Here is a 17,470-nt window from a genome sequence, read left to right on the forward strand (position 1 = left end):
ATACAGTATTCCTAATCACCTCATGCCTTTATATAGAGCAGACCAGTCAATTTCAAGACAGTCTAATACAACTCTGTTTTGCATATAAAAATCCAAAAAGTAGGACTGGTGGAATTTGTTGGTCCATTTTTCACAAGTAAACATTCTTCATCTAAACTGAGAAGTAAAAAAGGGATGATTTTTGCTTTGGAAGTATGGTCACTTTATCCATCAGTGCTCTTGTTAAATACTTTTGATGTAGAATTCACTATTTTACAGATAAGTGTGAAGCACTGTATGTGTGTTAATGAAAATGAGATACTAAGAAATTTATGAATAAATTGGCAAACTATAAATTTTAAAAAAGGACTTCATATAACAGTATGTAAAATAAAATCATGTTTGCCAGCAGCTTGCAAAGACATCGAGCACAATAATAGGCCACCAAAGCCATGTTTAATTCATTGTGATCACCGGCAAAATGCCCAGACATTTGCAAAGTGTGAAATAATGGGTAATAAAGAACAATAAGCTTAAGACCTAGGAAAGCAAAATTCCTCTTTTAATTCTGAGATCAATTCTGATTACTATCATAAGTTGAGAGATAGTCTGTCTGTGGCTTCTCATCTCACCTCACAAGTAGAATAAGCCTGTGAAACTCTCAAGGCTCAATCACCTATTTTTCTCAGTTATTATTGGAAAGTACTTACAGATGTTAATGAGTAACAAGACCTTTTAAAAGGCAATTGCAATATCATTAAAGAGAAAAAATGTCATCGACATATAAAGATACTAAGATATTTTTATTATAAGTTTGTCACCAGCATGTACTATGTATTTTCTATAGAGTTAACATTTTAATAGGCTTTTGAGTTTATAGGAAAATATGGAAGGAATAAATATCTTTTCTCAAGGACATTCTTATTTAAAGAAATAAAACCAGAGAAAATGTATTAAAATATACCATTCATTATAAATAAATGTATATCAAATAATGGTAGAGGGCCTGAGTTAAAACAGTTCTGAGTAAGATACTGATAAATTGGGAAAGCTTTCTTGAAGAAAAAATGTTTTAAATAATCTAATAAAAATAACAGTACAGGTTAGAGCAGACAAAGAGAAAATTAAGGCTAAAGTCAAGGGAATTTTAAAAGGTAGAAAGATAACAATAAGAAAATATTGTTTGGAGCTCTGAAGATTACATAGGTTAGTAGGAGCCCTGCAATGCTTTGAACAAATACAGTTAATGAAATTAATATAATATAGTTGCTCATGATGGCTGTACAGAGAACTTTGTGTGAGCTACAGAAAAGGCACTATAGGTTAATGGCAGGTGAGTGACATGAAGAAGGAACTTTTCTAATACAATAATAATAATTGTTATCATTTATTGAAGGCATAGTATTCTGGTGACATATATCTATTAGCAATTTAATTATCATGAGAAGCATACAAGTAAGACACTATTATTTTTATTTTATGAAAGATGAAACTCAGGCAGAGAACATTTTAATAGTTACTATATGGATCCATTGTGTGATTCAAATGGATCCATTGTAGGTATTCAAAGATAAGCACTCCGAAATCAGAGCTATACTTATAATTATCATACCATATTGCTTCTCTAGATAACGTTGTTATAAATGTTAGTATAAGTTTGAAAAAAATTAGGTCCAGTATCACTTCAGAGAATATAAGTGAAAGGTAAAAGAAGCCATTTTCAATGGAGGACCAGCTTTAGGTAAGAGAAAAAAAGAAAAACAAAAACAAAAACAAAACTGTAAGATAAAGCAAAAAAGAAAGAAAACAAACAAACCCCAAACCTGACGTCCTTCTTTAGCCCACTGTGATAGTATCACCACCACAAAATTGCCACTGCTTATTGGCACAACAAATAATGGCTAGTATTGATCCATTCATACACAGAGCTAGATATGGGTCAAGCACAAATAAGAAAAATGTGACAACTATGTCCCAGCTAGACATTATCTTTAAGTACCATCCATTTCATTTCACAACCCTAGATATACACAAGATCAAGAGTTTCAAAAGAAAAAACATTTTGGAAGGGATTATTTTGGTTATTCTTGTGCCCCAAATGGCAGTCTTTTAAACATTTATATTTTGTGAAATAAATCTCTTATGAAACCCCATTAGATAACAAAGCAACTTAATCAAAACAAAGATTGCCACCAATACGACTCCCATTCAGTAATTTTAAATGGGGTAAAACATTATTGTCCTAGTTTATTTGGTCATTTTTATTTCAGGAATACAATTAGCAACAAGAGTTGAAGACAGTAGAACCACAGTTGTAGTCTCCTTCACTCCGCCTTGTTTTGTCTATTTTTTCCTGATTATCTAAATAATATAGTTCATTTTTATGATAAGTACATAAATAAAATTTGAATCTTTCTTGGCATTCATTACTTTATCTTAAAAACACAGAGTATTTACTTTTTGTGTGGCAAAGGAGGCCTAATGGGGAACCTTGATCTTCATCTCAACTTGACAGTAAAAAGGTGCTCCTTCCTTCCCCTTTTGCTGCCATGTGTCTGAAAAAGACTAGTATCAAGAATATATAAAGAACTTTCAAAACTTAAGAGTGAACAAAGTTAAATTACAAAGTGGGCAAAAGACATGAATATACATTTCACTGAAAAGAATGTATGTTTGGAAAATCAGAGCATGAAAAGATATCAACATCATTAGCCATTAGGGAAATGAAAAATTAAAACCCCAGTGGGATTTCAATATATACCCAATGGAATAGTTAAAATAAAAAATAATGACAACCCTGAGTGCTAGCAAGCCTGCAAAGAAACTACATAACTGCTGCATGGTTGATGGGAATGTAAAATAACAAAGTCATTCTCTATAACAATTTGATATTTTCTTTAAAAAGCAAACAAACAGTTTAACAGGCAATGACATTATGACTCAGTAATTTCACTCCTGGGCATTTACAGCAGAGTAATTTTTAAAAACCACATTAATTCAAAAACTTTACACAAATATTCAGAACAGCTTTATTTTTAATAACCCCAAACTGGAAACAAACCAGACATTTTTGAAGGAGTGAATAAGTTTAAACAAAATGTATTACATTTGTGCAATGAAACACTATTTAGCAACAAAAAGAAACAAATTATTCATATAGACAACAACCTCCATAAATCTTCAGAGAATTATGCTGAGTAAATAAATCTAATCACAAAAGATTATATGATGTAGAATTTCCCTTGTATAACATTACTGAAGTGACAAAATTATGAGAATGGAGGAAAGATTAGTGGTTGTCAAGGGTTAAAGACGAGGTGAAAAAGAGGAAAATGGATATGGCTAGGAAAGAACAACATGAGGGATTCCATGGTAATGGAAATATCCTGTATGTTGACTATATCAATCTCCATATATTGGTTATGATATTGTACTATACTTTTGCAAGATGTTACCATTGGGAGAACTGAGATAAGGTTACAAGAGATCTCTCTGTATTATTTCTTACAACTGTAAGTATATCTACAATTATATCAAAATTTAAAGGTTATTTTAAAAAGAGAGTTCTTAAATTAATAATTCATTCTCCCAACCTTAGAAATTAGAAAAGGAAGATTAAAGTGAACACAAAGCAAAAAAATGAAGAAATATTACAGATTAGAGCAGAAATCAATCAAATAGAAAATAAAACAAAAAACAATAAAGAAATTTAAAGATCCAAAGTTTGAATCTTTGAAAAGATAAACAAAATTGAGAAATATTTAGATGATGAATAATATAAAAGGCCGGGCATGGTGGCTCACGCCTGTAATCCCAACACTTTGGGAGGCTGAGGCAGGTGGATCACTTGAGGCCAGGAATTCGTGACTAGCCTGGCCAACATGGTGCAACCCTGTCTCTACTGAAAATACAAAAATTAGCCAGGCGTGGTGGCGGGCTCCTGTAATCCCAGCTACTCGGGAGGCTGAGGCAGGAGAATCACTTGAACCCAGGAGGCAGAGGTTATGGTGAACCCAGATCCTGCCATTGCAATCCAGTCTGGGCGACAACAGTGAAACTCCATCTCAAAACAGAAAAAAAAAAAAAAAAAAAAGACAGAAAGAAAACAGAGATAATGTGTTGATTACCAAAATCAGGAACAAAGGTTACTACTGCCAATCCTCCCCAATACCATCCATCATTGTGTGATCTTGGCCACTCAGCCTTTTTTTGGTAAAAAGGGAATGATAATATCTCTCAAGAGTGTTGCAAGATTTAAATGAAATTAAATGTGTTGAAAGCTTCTGTAGAAAATGTAGAGTATGCAGAAGAATCTCAAATTTTATGTTTCTCAGTTTTCCCTTTACATTCTCATTCTTATGGTCATCTGTCTCTCACTGACGCTGCTGCTTCTCATGGAGCCCCCTAAGTGCAGACTAGTTCTCACCCTCAGCTCTCTAACCACTGCCTCTAGAAGTAGAACAAGTGTCCTCTTGCTGAATACTTTTACTTCCTTCTCCTCAAACCCCTCCAGCTTGGAATCTCATACCATTTGATTATACAGGTCACTCTCTCCCAATTTTCAGTCACTTTCCCTCATTCTTTGAAGTCTTTACAACCTGTCTTACTGCCATTATTTTGATATCTCATTTAAATTACTTATCTTCTTTGACATTTGACCTTGTCATTTCCAATGCACTTGCTGTCTTCTGTATCTAGCTATTCAATCTCATGATCTCAGATCAAACCACATTATTACTCATAATTGCAAATTTTTACAATCTAACTTTTAAGTCTCCTGCCCTCTGAACATTAACTTCTACCTTTCTAGTTCATTCCATTTACTACAACTTCAAAAATACTGTGACTCATCCTGAATCTACAATCTCATACAATATACAATATAATCCTTATACAATTCTCAATCCAATGTTCTCCACACATCCTTTACTTCTCAGCAAACCTACCTTCAAAACATTTAAATAATTTTTACTACTGCTGTTATCCACCCAGGCCAAGCCAACATCATGTCTCACCTGAATTTTTATCCCCCTTCCTGCTTCTGCATTAGCCCTCACCTTCAATCTATTCTCAATACCCAAGCGAGAATATAACATAATATAATGGAGATAATGCCACTCTACTTACCCACTTTTAAGGACTTCCACCCTGAGTCAATATTGTACAGATTATACAGCTCTACTTATGCTCCCTACAAGGCATGCCTCTTTGATCACAGCCCTGTTGCTCTTCCCCTCAGGCCTCTGTTCCAGCTTTACTGTACCCAACACTTCCTGGTGCTCTTTGGGCAGGCTGGGAATTGTCTCTGTGTTAGTCCATTCATGCAGCTATAACAAAATACCATAGACTAAGTAGCTTATAAATGACAGAAATTTGTTTTTCACAGTTCTGGAAGCTAAGTCCCAGATCAAGGTGCTCACATATTCCATATATGGTGAGGCCCTATTTCCTAGTTCATAGACCCATCTTCTTCTTCATATGGTGGAGTCATCATATGGTGGAAGGGACAAATCAACCCCCTCACGCATCCTTTATAAAGGTACCAATCTCCTTCATGAAGGCTCTGTATTCGTGACATAATCATCTTCCAAAGACCTTAACTTTTAATAGTATATTGTGAATTAGATTTCAATATATGAATCTGGGGGGATTGTCAACATTCAGACCATAGCACTCTCACATTAGATGCTTTGTACATGGTTTCTCTGACTGAAAACACCTGTCTTCAAATTCCCCCCTGGATTGTTTCCTTACCTCTTGGATTAGTTCCTTCTCATGCTGCTAATAAAAACATATCCTAGACTGGGTAATTTATAAAGGAAAAAGGTTTAATTGAGTCACAGTTCTGCACAGCTGGTGAGACCTCAAGAAACTTACAACCATGGTGGAAGGGGAAGCAACCATCCTTCTTCACATGGTGGCAGCAAGGAGAAGTGCCAAGCAAAATGGGGGAAAAACCCTGATAAAACCATCAGAAAACATGAGAACTCATTCATATCACAAGAACAGCAGCATGGGGGTAACTGCCCCCATGATTCAATTATCTCCCACCAGGTCCCTCCCATGACACATGGGGATTATGGGAACTACCATTTGAGCTTTAGATTTAGTGGGGGACCCTGTCAAACCATATCACCTCCTTCAAGTCTTTCACTCAAATGCTACTGTCTCCATCATGCCTTCCTTATTTCCCTACTTAAAATTATATCTCCTCCTCGTGTTCTTTATTTGCTTTGTCTGCTTTACTTTCCTCCATAGCACTTAGCAACACTTAACATATTATATAGTTTAATTATTTATGTTATTATATATCTCCTTCCAAGAGAATGTAAGCTCCAAAAAGGCATATTTTTTTATTATCTTTTTTTCACTGCTATATCCGCAGTGCCTACAACAAAATGTGGTACAAGGTAGGAGTTTAATGTGAATGAATGAATGTTAGTCTTATTACCTTTTAAGTTTGCCCAATTTTCTAATTTTCTACATTTTCTACCTTCCTCCGTCCTTTCCACCATCCTATGTCCTTTGGGATGTGCATACAGAAAGTAGCAACATCAAGGTAAGAAAGTTTAACCTTTGGATTAATATTAAAATCTTGAGACAGTTTTGCTTTTCTGTTGCCCTTAGCAAAACCACATTCCTGCTGCTGTCAGTTGTGATGCACGGAGAAAACTTCAGAGACCTAAACTTCTTCCAGAGAAGAGAGGCTTTACTGGTGGTTCCAGTCCTAAGATGAGACCAGCTTATGCATCCTGGTTTATATTTTATTTTGTCGCATTTATTCTCTTTCTCTTTATTTTTCTTTTCTTCTTTCTTACATTTTATTTCTGTTTGGAAAAGACCATGTACAAACAGAGTAATATGTAGATCCATGCCTATCCATCTTAGTATAATCATGTATTCATTGTACTTTGTTGTATACATTTGGTACATATTCTATATATGGACATATGCTATGTATCATAATATACATAACCATTTCTCTGTTGGTGGGCTGTTACAGTATTTTTAATTTCAGATAACAGCAAAAATGATCCTTCAGTTGCTATCATCAATATTTATTTGTACATATCAATGATCATTTTAGAGGATTAGAAACTTGGAAGAAGAATTTTTAGGGAAACCATATATAGTTAAAATGTGTATCTACTTTTCACATTTCATAGATAAAGAGCATCCCGATTTTTTTCTCCACTAACAACACAAGATGACTGGAGAAAAATAAATCACCAAATATCATAAAGATACTTGCGTGTTTTATAAGTAATTAATAACTACTTTCTCATAACAGTAAAAACTATTTTGTTTTGTATGAGAGGATTTTTCACTCTATCTTTTAAAAAAATCATTACATACAAATATATCACATCAAACCTAAAAGCCATTGCTAGCACACTGGTTCCTGTCTTAAGTATGAGACAAAAGGCCTTTATCTTCCAGAAGGTTGTTTATAACATGCCAAATATGTGAACACCCAATAGTCAAAGGAGATTATCTCTGTGATACAATTTTGAAAGTTGGTAAAATAATTTTTATCAATTTCATCCTACAAGCACACAATTTAAACCATTCTTTTAAAGTGGATTTTAGAAGATTGGAATAGGAAGTTTTAGAAGTCAATCCCTCCACAAAAACTGCCCTTAAACTGCAAAAAATAAGAATTAACCTTTTTGTAACTCTGGATCCTAATCAGATAAATAACAACCATTAGTAGAGTGCTTGATGCTATTGGTCTTTAGTAAGAAAATGGCTGCATGCACATGCCAGATACCATCAGTCCTTCTTATTCACAAGAGTCAAAAAGTGAAAACAAACCTGTATGTGTGGATAAGCAAAATGTGGCATGTACATACAAGGGAATATTATTTAGCCATAAAAAGGGAATGATGTTCTGATACATGTTTACAACATGGATAAACCTTGAAAACATTATGCTAAATAAAATAAGCCAGACACAAAAGGACAAATAGTATATGATTCTACTTATATGAAATATCATGAATAGTCAAATTCATGTAGAGGGAATTCAGATTGCATGTTTCCAGAGCATGGAGGCTGGGGCAAGGGGAATGGAGAATTATTATTATTATTATTATTTTTTTTTTGAGACGGAGTCTCGCTCTGTCGCCCAGGCTGGAGTGCAGTGGCGGGATCTCGGCTCACTGCAAGCTCCGCCTCCTGGGTTTACGCCATTCTCCTGCCTCAGCCTCCCGAGTAGCTGGGACTACAGGCGCCCGCCACCTCGCCCGGCTAGTTTTTTTTTTTTTTTGTATTTTTTTAGTAGAGACGGGGTTTCACCGCTTTAGCCAGGATGGTCTCGATCTCCTGACCTCGTGATCCGCCCGTCTCGGCCTCCCAAAGTGCTGGGATTACAGGCTTGAGCCACCGCGCCCGGCCGGAGAATTATTGCTTAATGGTACAGAACCTCTGTTTGATGTGATACAAAAGTTATGAAAACTGTTAATTATACAACATTGTGAATGTATCCAATATCACTGAGTTTTAGAACTGAAAATGATGAAATGGTACCTTTTATGTTATGTATATTTACCACTGGGTAATAAAATTGTATTAAAGTAGGTGAGGCAATTTTAACAGTTGTACCACTCTGCAGGAGGATATTGATAATGAAGGAGGCCATGCATGTGGAGGCAGGGTGTGTATGTGTGTATATATATATGTGTGTGTGTGTATAATATATATTTTATATATATTATATATTTATATATTATATATTATATATTTTATATTTTATATATATTATATATTATATATAAAATATTTATTATATATACACATTGTATCAGGGTACATATATATAGTAATATATATAGTATATTATGTATACTATATATATTACTATATATATGGTAAATCTCTATGTCTTCCTCTTAATTCTTCTGTGAAACCGAAACTGCCCTAAAAAATTCAAGTCCTACAAAAATGAAAGTGAGTTAAAGTACTTTTTCTGGAACAAATAAACTTAGCATAAATAGTTAAAATATTAAGAGTTGTAATTAAGGGAAATTTCAGCTCAATGTGACTTCAACAGTTTAAATAATGTATTACTACACATAAGACCATGGAGAGAGGAACTGGAAGCCCCAGAATGGATTGGGTCAGAAATTGAAAATGATATTATCAGTGACCCAGGTTTGAATGTGTCTCTCCACAGCATTAATTTCACTAATGGATGTGAGCTGGTTGGCAGCAGTAGCTTGGACAACATGCTTGTTTCCAGTGAGTGCTAGAGAGAGGCAGGGTTTGCTTTCCCAGAAAATCTGAAAAAGATCATCAAACCTCAATTTCCTTAGCCTTCTTCTTCCATGAGCAAATCACTAGCAGATGATTGCTAGCGAGGTGTTACTATTACAATGAACCCCTAAATGTCAGAGAAAGAGTTAATTCGGGGAAATATCCTCTCCACCACAATCTTAGTCATTTAAGTCAATTTAACAATACATTGAAATATTTTTCTCAGAAGTTTAAAGTTCCATTAAAGAGCAACAGTTACAGAAATTATAGCTAGCCTTTAGTTCTACAAGTGACATCTCAAAAGGAAGATGATTCATCAATTTCAAACTTTCCATGCAAGTAATACTGGATGAAAATTAACTTGGCAAATATAATTAATAATCATGGGTTATTAATTACTTCTGCAAGGTGGATGTGCTGATTTTAAAAGGCTTGAATAAAACATAAATTTCCTTAATTTGATACTGTAAATGGAGTAATTTGGTAATGTAAACGGTAATATTTAAGTGATTTTTGCTTCAGATCTTACAACTTAAAATATTTTTCTAAAATTAGTTATTGTATCCTCTCTCCAGCATGTTCCAGCCTATGTCAGTCAGTCCAGGCTTCTGTAACAAAATATCATGGACTGAATGGCTTACACAATAGACATTTCTCACAATTGTAGAAGCTGGAAAGTGCAAGATTAAGGTGCTAGCAAATTTGTTTCCTGGTGAGGGTTCTCTTCCTGGCTTGCTGTATCTTCACATAGCAGATAGACAGAGAGAGAGAGAGAGAGAGCACTCTATAGACTCTCTTCCTGTTCTTATAAGGACACTAATTCCATTGATGAGGACCCTACGCTCATGACTTTGTCTAAACCTAATTAATTCTCGAAGGCCTCACTTCCCAATACTGTCACATTGTGGGGTAGAGCTTTAACATATGAAGTTTAAGGGAAAAGGGATATTCAGTCTAGAACAAAGTCCCATGAATTTCAAAAAGCTGTGGGACAGGAGGGAATGGGGATGGTATTCAATGGTACCACATCCAAGCAATTCTTGTATGATTAAAACAAAACAAAATCAATATAATAACATGAAATTTTACATAGAAGCCTATCTGATTATAAACTGTATGTTTACCATAGTCAATATTGTTATACATTGTTTTAAAAATACTTAATAGTGTTCTTTGTTTAACCAAATAATAGAGGCATTAACTAGTTTCCGAGTGCTGCCAAAAGAAATTGCTACAAAATTTGTGGCTTAAAATAGTAACAAAAACAAAACAAAACAAAAAATTCTCTCCTAATTATAGAGGCCAGAAGACCAAAATCAAGGTGGAGGCAGGACCACACTTCCTCTGACGGCTCTGGGAAAGAATCTTTCCTTGCCTCTTCTAGCTTCTGGTGGTGGCTCCTGGCACTCCTTGGCTTGTGACAGCATAACTCTAACCTTTGTCTCTATCTTCACATGACCTTGCTTGTGTTTCTGTGTCCCAAATACCCAGGACTCACTCTAAATTCAGGATGATCTCACCCTGAGATCTTTAACTTTATTATATCTGTAAAGCTCCTATTTCAAAATAAGGTGACATTTACAGGTGCTGGAATGGGAGAGGGTCTAGGACTCAGACACACCTTTATGAGGATTCTATGTGACCCATTACAAGGCATAAAGTAATTACCATAGGTAAACCGCTGATGAGAGCTCACTCCAGTTTGAAATATATTTATGTTTCCATGTAAGAAGAAAATTTGTCCCTGCCTCAGTTCATCTTGGCATCAGTACAAGGGTGGGATTCAGAGACATATAGGTGTGGAATACCAGATCCTACCACACTTAAAAAGCTGGCATACTAAGTTGATAAACAGTGTAGAATGTGAAGTTGAGTTGAGAATGCTTATGCCATACAGTTTATGTATCTTACAATAGCCTTAATTATACTTCCAGTAATTTCCCCCACCATTGGGTGCTAAAAAATAAAATTAGTTAAAGAATTAGATAGAATAAAAATATATATATATATACCTCTTTCAGTGGAAGAATGCTGTCGGCACATTTTGTTATTTTATTCCATTGTATAAAGTCTTGGTAGTGCTCTCTTCATAAATGTACTGAAGGTTTGGCTAAATTGTATCAAAGTTGTGATTAAATACAAATGTGAATACTATAAAATATTACAAAGGACAATCTGAATACTATTCTATACCAATTTTACAATTTTACAATGACTTACAGATGCCATAAATATTTACTTTAAGGGAGTAAAATAAGTTATAAAATCATATTTAAGAACACCTAAATCCTTGAGTAAGTTTAAAATGGTATTATTATTTACATATGAAGTTAGCTGACTATTGAAAGCTTATTTTTCAATAATGGAAACATATGCATTATCTAAAACACATATTCCAATATTTTCAAGAAACAAAATACTGAATTAAATCATCTGTAGTTAAATGTTTATCTATTTTGGTTATAAAGGTCCATGAAAATGTTTAAAATTGGTTTATTTGATCTAAAAAGTTAATAAGCAATTTTTATTTTTAATGTATCATTTTTCCCATTTATTCTTTCTAAATAACACTTTCATCCAAAATAGATGACAGAAGAAACAAAATGCCATTTTCTTTATGAAACTGTAAAACATTTCAATAATAACTCAGATGCTGTTCAAGGTGTTGACGTGTACAATATAACCGATTGCATTTGCAGTTAATAGTAGTAGAGTAGAAGCTGAAAAAATGAATCTTGTATAAAAGCAGCTTAAAACAGATGGTAGCAGAGCAAAGAGTTTCCTGCCAACACCCTCTAAAAATCTGTCCTTTTAGGCTTTTGTGCTGGTATTAGGTTTAAGTTATAGACAAGACATATATATGTGACCTTTTCCTTTCCTTTTCTACACCCTGGGGTCAAAGTCTCCTATAAAAGGATATTTGCAGCAAGTATTTTCAGCTGGAGTAGGAGGAAAAGGCAGGGTAGGAGAGCAGTATGATCACCTCTTGCCAATGCAACTTCACTTGATTTGCACATGGTGTTTAGTAAAGAATTTTGCTATGCAAAAATAGTGTCTTAATTGGATTATTGTAAGACAAAGTATGCATTTTTCATGTTGTATTAGTATTTTATTAAAAAGGCTAGGGAAACCTACTAAATCCCTATGCTAAAGTGAATTTGATTCTCCCATAGAAACTTAAATCCTCAGGGTGATGCAACTCAGTTCTTCTGCTACAGCAGCTCTTTTACAAATGCCTCCCAAAGCTCCAAGAAGGGACAAAGAATGTGACCCAGTAAGCTCACACCATGAGTCTATATTGCAGAGACCTTTGTTCAATGAAACTGCAGATGCTCTATTGAATCCACGGGAGATTGTCCTGATACTAAGGACAAGTATATAAGTTAATGATTTTATTAATTGTAATGTTTTTCAATGTTTTCCTTTGGGGAATTCTAATTTATATATCAATATTCAGGAATATTTGCTGAAAACACAAACTCTGAAGGTCAAAATGATCTGCGTTCACATTCTCATTTTCTATTATAACATAGAGACAACTACTTTATTATTTTTTTAGAAACTTTCGCAACTACTTTAGTTTCTTCCTAATTTTATAAATTAACCTATCTCAAAAAACTTTGCCCAGAAGAGTTAGTAATAGCTATCAACTTCAGAAAAACTCAAACTTTAAAAATAACTTTTAGAAGGAAAATGAAATACAGAAATAATACATCTCATTTACACTTAATTAAAAATAATACGAATGGTCACTATTTCCTATGAAAATCTCATGCCAAGTTCTTTTATTACCTTGGATTTAAAATGTTATATTTTAGTTGAAACTGGTAGAATCTTCGTAAAATTATAACAATAAGAAATTTTTATATTATATATGTAATATAGAATAATCACATTTAATTCCACTTGTTAGTCTATTCTGATTATTTAGCAGGTTGATTCATAATTTACCAACTTGGGTCAGAAATACTTTCTATTCTTAGCTTTTGCTGTCAGCAGAGATAATAATATAGAGTCTGAACGACAAAGGATTGTGTATTGTTTCAATTTAATTAAAGTTGATTCCCTGCTTTAAGAGAGACTCACATTTTATAGATTTTTTTAATTAAAAAGAGAATGTAGATATTTGCTTTTCCAAATTTTCCGTAAGATAGGAAAGACATATTTTTTCTTAATTACGCCCTTGCTGAGTCACGCTAGCTGCCTGATCTTGGACAAAATTCTTAACCTCTTTGTGTCTCATTTTCAATACCTGTGAATTAAAGATAATAATTGTAGTATATTTCTCAAGGGATTATTGTGTGAATTAAGTAAATAATCCTCTAAAATGCTTAGTACAGATTCTGGAACATAATAAGCAGAAAAATTAATAACATTTTTATTTACTATGACATACATATCTCTGCTATTTCAAGGTCTATGGATTACATAATGGTCAACTCCGATTGATTAAACAAAATTGTTTTAAAAAAATAAAAATATTGCAGCTATGCTGGTTTTAACCATTCTAAACTCTGATGAATTTGCTTTCTGTTTGGTTTGTGACTATGAAGCTAAACATTATTTATTAGGACTAAAAATTTCTGGTGTTTAAAAAAATTCAAGAGGAAAACTGTTAGATTCTTTTTTCTTCATGTTTTTTTGTTACTTTATTTTTTTATTAAACTTTATATTCTAGGGTACATCTGCACAATGTGCAGGTTTGTTACATATATATACATGTGCCATGTTGGTGTGCTGCACTCATTAACTGGTCATTTACATTAGGTATATCTCCTAATGCTATCCCTTCCCCCTTCCAAAAACTGTTAGATTCTATTACAAATGGGTATATTTGAAATGTTAAGATTTAATTTCAAATATGTAGATAATGCAGATATATCTTAGGGTACAACTTTTGTTCTCATTAAGTTACCCATTTTACATTTTGAGAACACTAATAGATGAAATACTTGTCAAAGAGAAGATCTAAGATGGTTTAAAGAAAATATTAAATGAAATCAAACTTACTTGTCAAGCTCCATAGCACAATTTACAAGTCATAAATCACACTCTGTATGACAGCTACAGGAGGGATCTGGGTAGTAAAACAAAATGATGGATCTTATCTTTCCTGTTTCTGAGTTATTAAGAACAAGTTGAACTATAGAATGACATGAAAGACTCACATCAGGGATGGGAGGTTATTTGCAGAAACTCTTGTTTTCTTTATCATATTAATGTCAATATTTGACATTTCCATATGACTAATTGTCAAACTAATTTTTGATTTCTTATGCCAACTATTAATAATCCTCTTTTCATCTAGCAAACAATCACTTTTTGTCTATCTGTAAATTGACATTTGTTATGTTAATTTATTTTTGCTTATTACAAAGATTACCTTTTATTTACAACAAAGCATTCACAGATTGCTGTGACAGATTTGTCTTCAATCAAATCTCATAAACATTAATTGAATTATTGAGGAATTTGTAAATTATTGTGTTTTTTTCTAAAATAGTAACATCAGCATGTATATTACATTAATTTTGTTTACAGTTTTTTGCTTCACATTAACTATATTTAACTGATTTTAACAGTCTTAGATAATTCCAAAACATCAATTACTTTACTTGGATTTATTGATTCATTCAAAAATATATGTATAATGAGAATCTATTATTTGCCAGGCACTGGGCTAGGCAAAGGTAAGAGCGAATGGCAAAATCATGTTCTCCCTGTTTTCCTGTCATATATTGTCTGGCTAGAGGCTGGAAGGAAGAGTCATGTGAAGGAAGAGTATTCGAAGGATATGAGAAAAGGGCTCATACAATTAACTGTATGTAGGCTGTTCTTAGGGAAGATTTCTTCTAGAGGTGGTACTTGGCCTTCAGTAAGAAGTATGATTTGATATTTGATGTTAACCAGGTAATCGAGGGGATAAGGTGCTTTCTCAGCAGAAAGGACATAGTAGGCAAAGTCTTTAAGATAAAAGCATAGTGAAACTCAAAACTGAAAGGAGGCTTGTGTGTCTGGACTCCAGGGACAGGAAGAGAGTTTAGAGAGTCTAGCAGAGATAGTAGAGAAGACATTATCTTTTTTTTTTTTTTTCTTTTTCAGTAGCAACCATCTTTCCTGTGAAAATTCCCTCCCCTAGTACTTTAGTTTTGTGGATTCAAAAATTATAGAATTCTTCTACCACCATGGGGGTGAGCAAATAATAAAAAATGTCAGTTATTCGAACATGTAAGAAACTTGGAAGTCATGACTCCCATCCTTACGACAAGAAACATTCTGTACAAACAGACTATCAACAACTTATTTTAGATCTGTTAGAGGACTGAGGTCACAGAAAAACTGCTGCCCCCACCCTAAATCCCCACTAAATTAGAGAGATGGGAAAATGCAAAGAATTGTAGCTTAGTGGAGCAAAAGCCCAGGAGCTCCCATAGGAGTTAGTAATGGAGTAGAAAACTTTCATATGTAGTTGATTAATTTCTAGAAGCGCATTGTGAACAAGTTTGAGAGTTAACTTTGAAAAATATATAACATGATAATACTAATGAAAAGAAAGCTGGATTAATATATTAATTTCCAACAAAAAGACTTCAGAGAAAGAACAATTATAGGGGGATACAAACGGGTATTACATAGTAACAAAAGGTTTAATTTTCCAAGTAAACATAACAATCCTTAATTGTCTGCATGTAACAGGCTGTCAAAACACATGAGGTGAAAACAGATAGAATTGCAAGAACAGACAGATACATCCACTATTATAATTGGAGATGTTAACATCTCTCTATGAATAATGAATAGAACCAGCAGGTGGAAAATCAGTAAGGACATAGTTCAACTGAATAGCACCAAAATTAGTGAGTCCCAGCCTCTCTTCCCGGACACCAAAATTAGTGAGTCCCAGTCTCTCTTCCCGGAAGTTGATTCTTGAGCAGGGACGTCAGGAGTTGAGTGATGTCCAGGCCATATCTAATAACAAATAAATCAGAATCTGGACATGATATGTAGGCATTCATTTCTTTAAAAAAATTGCCCCAGGTGATTCCACTGTGAATCTAATGTTAAGAAGAAATATGTGCAGTCATTTTCTTTGAATTCATTCTGCCTATCTAGAGTTGTTTTGGTTCTTGACATTGTTTTGTTTAGCAATTCATTCACTCAATTTTGTGAATTAACTTTCAAGAAATGCCTTTTCCTTGTTATAAAATTATATTGTTTTATGTGATTATAATTTTTAAATTGTGATAGAAGTTGCTATCCCAATGTTGGTCAAAGGAAATAACATTTCAGTTGACAGGAGAAATAAATTTCAGAGATCCATTGTACATTATGTAATGGATCTATAGTGACTATAGTTATAGTGACTATGAAAATAGTCACTATAGTTAATAACAGTAGTATATAATTTAAAATAACTTAAAAATTATTGAGAGTAGATTTTAACTATTCTACATACATTTTTCTTAGTGACATGTGCATCTTCTGTCATCTTCCATGGGAAATTTGATGCAACCTCACCTGAGGCCATCACTTTTTCCTTGATGCTACGAACCATCCTATCATGTGTTTGTACCATATCAATAGTGAAATGGACAGTGCTCTGATAGGGGTATACTCTTTTATCCCAATCTCTATCCCAACACACAATAGCCCAGTATTCTTAGAATCCAGTTGTATTCATACTCTCCTGGATCATTTCTGTTCCTTTGTAATATAGTCCCTTTCTTCCCTTATAGGCTCATACGACATTAACAGACACTTTTCAGAAAGACAGGTAAATCATTTGTTAAAATCTCATTACTGTTAACAGAAACATATATATGCATGTATATGTGTGTACTGTATTAAAAAAGTGGAATTACAGTTTATCTAGAAAAGAAAAAAATACCTCATCTAAGTGTGGAAATGAATAATCCTGAAATCGCACCATACAATTGTCTCTATCATGTTTCCACAGATAAGTCAAAAATTTTAAAAATCTTATTGTTCATGCAAAAATGCAGAAAACAATACCTCTAATATATGTTTGTATTCTATTGTACTTTCACAGACGCTGTTTGATACTTAATACTATGTTTATTAAGAAAATAATAAATCTTTGCAATGGCTTGGAATTAAAATTTCCTGTAAAAATGATTATGTAGATCAAGAAAACTTGCAATTTTCTGGACTCCTGATATTTTAAATAAAAGTAGTTTCCAAAGGTGATTTTTTTATTATTTTAATTTTTAATGTA

General features: G+C 33.5%; 1 pseudogene; it reads left to right on the top strand.

Annotated features, from left to right (window-relative positions):
* Window positions 1–1,254: 1,254 nt before the first annotated feature.
* Window positions 1,255–17,470, top strand: part of LOC126962239 (BEN domain-containing protein 3-like) — a 31,788-nt pseudogene continuing 15,572 nt past the window's right edge.

The sequence above is a fragment of the Macaca thibetana genome, chromosome 9 (genome assembly GCF_024542745.1).
Source record: "Macaca thibetana thibetana isolate TM-01 chromosome 9, ASM2454274v1, whole genome shotgun sequence".
Lineage (NCBI taxonomy): Eukaryota > Metazoa > Chordata > Mammalia > Primates > Cercopithecidae > Macaca > Macaca thibetana.